Genomic DNA, 2,307 nt, shown 5'->3' with positions numbered 1-2,307 from the left:
CTAGTACTTGCTAGAGTAATATCAATTTTCTTCAACAAGGGAGTAAGTAGCTAGGTCCGATTAATCATCAAGCACAAGGGAATAACCTTCAGCAAGATGAGGGATCGAAGCAAATATTGTAGAGAGGAAAAGCTATGGTAGAAAAGTTGCCCAATGGTAGCGATGTCAACCTTATCAAAGCTATGCATGTCAATACCACTGAGGCTTCCAATTTGCGAGCCATGCATGTCAACCTTATCAAAGCTATTCATGTCAATACCACTGAGGCTTCCAATTTGCGAGCCATTACAAGAGGACAAAAGGTTGAAGAAAGAGTTAGAGATAATGTGAGACATGTTGAGAAAAACCCTAAATAGGATGATAAGGGGATGCAAGTCCTTAATCTTGATGTGGAAGCCAGTCCTCTAAAAGCTATTGGTGGCAATGTTGACTCCAATAAGGAGCTACCAAAGAAGAAGGTAAAAGCTAAGAAAGAGGCACCTAAGCATGTTCGGGACCAAGAGAAAGAATGGTCTAGTGGGAAACGTGAACCATTGCTAATTATTATGAATTTGACTCAGCTAATTATCTTTGCGAGGTAAAGCCTGATGTGAACCTCCTTTAGTTGATCAAGTTATATCTAGGAGTGTGTTAAGTTTTTAAGAAGATTTTTCACATTGGTTATATCGTCGAACCCTTAGGAATAGCCAGTGTGGGAGATGACTAGTTTGAACATGTTGAAAAGCATTGTCTAAGGTGGCAAAATATGTTGATGGCATATTAGTTGATCATGTCATTGTGGATACGGGATTTTTTGTCAATATTATGAGTTTAGGAATGATGGAAAGGTTGGGACTAGAAATCCAAAAGAATGCCTCCATAATTCTCAAGATGGCTAATGATAGTTTAAGAACAATTGGAAGGTTGCATTACCAAAGTCCATGTGACAGTTACTAATATGGAATGCATTTTGGACTTTAGGGTTATTAGGTTTGTATCGCAACCAAGCTATACAAAACTAATAACCCATTGGTCATATGATTTTTGGCAGATGCGCTTGATGTGTAACAGTAGATGCATATCCTGAATCTCCTCAAAGCGAGAGAGTACCTTTAACCTCAACAGAAGTAGACACATTAGAGGATCTTTTTGGTAGTGAGACTTTGTCAAGTAATGAATCAAGAGAGGGGTTTACTATAGAAGATGTCTACAAGGCGACTTTGAATGAGCCAATAGAAGCTCAAGATAGAATCAGAGATGCAGATGTGATTGAGCTAGATCTCAATACATAGGATGAGCCATGATAGATAAATAGGATCTATGCTTAGTCTCGAAGAGAGAATATCATTGAGCCAAGAATTTTGTGATATTTTTGCCTAGAGCTATGATGAGTTGAGAGGTATTCCTCCTAGTTTGGCTACTGTGTATACTATTCCTCTGAAGGAAGGTAGCTATCTTGTTTGACAAAAAGTGAGATGTATACCTTTTGAGCTAAGGGACGGACTATTTGAGGAGCTTCAAAAATTGCATAAGACTGGCTTGATATTTCCTATACAACACACGGAGTGGTCTCCACTAGTAGTGTAATACTTCCACGCAATTAAAATTTAGTTGGTTAGTTCGAAAGTTAGTTAGTCAATTAATAAGTTAGTAAGGTTACGAACTAAAGACTAACTAATTAACATTAATAACTAACAATTTTTATTTAATTAAAAATATTAAAAAAATGAGAGTTGTAATTTGGCATTTTTCCTGGATTGACAAGGACTGTAGCCACCCTTCATGGAAGTTACAACGTGAACGAGAGTCATGAGCCATATTAGTCACTAGTGTTAATGTGTATAGTATGGATGGTTCAAAAATATTAGATTTTTGGAAAAAACTATCATATTTTAGATATTTTAGATATTACTTACTGTAAGTATCCTAAAAAGCTATAGAGATTTCTAGAACAGGATGTCATGTAAAAAAAGCAAGTGGTTTTTTTCAGCTTGTTTTGGAGATTTAATACAAAAAATGAAGGATTGGCAAAATCGTGTGCATCACGATTGCACTTTACAGGCAATAAATAGCACTTCAAACAGGGAGAGGAAGGAGTGATCTGGAAGATTTCTAATGAAATGTTGTCAGAGAGAGAACCAGGGAGAGAGAAGACTGCAGAGGAGAGAGAAAGACTGCAGGAAGAGAGAGAATAAGAGCGACGAGGAGAGAGAAATACTAGATTTAGAGAGAGAAAGACAAGAAAGAAGGGGAAGCCATAGAAGCTGTGAGCAAGAAGGGAGAGAAAGACTGTAATTGTATTAATGTGTCAAAAAGATGTGAAAAATT

Source organism: Lygodium microphyllum, chromosome 30, assembly GCF_053477565.2.
Source record: "Lygodium microphyllum isolate KBCC chromosome 30, Lygodium_microphyllum_v1.1.10, whole genome shotgun sequence".
Taxonomy (NCBI): domain Eukaryota; kingdom Viridiplantae; phylum Streptophyta; class Polypodiopsida; order Schizaeales; family Lygodiaceae; genus Lygodium; species Lygodium microphyllum.
This window is presented reverse-complemented; position numbering follows the sequence as displayed.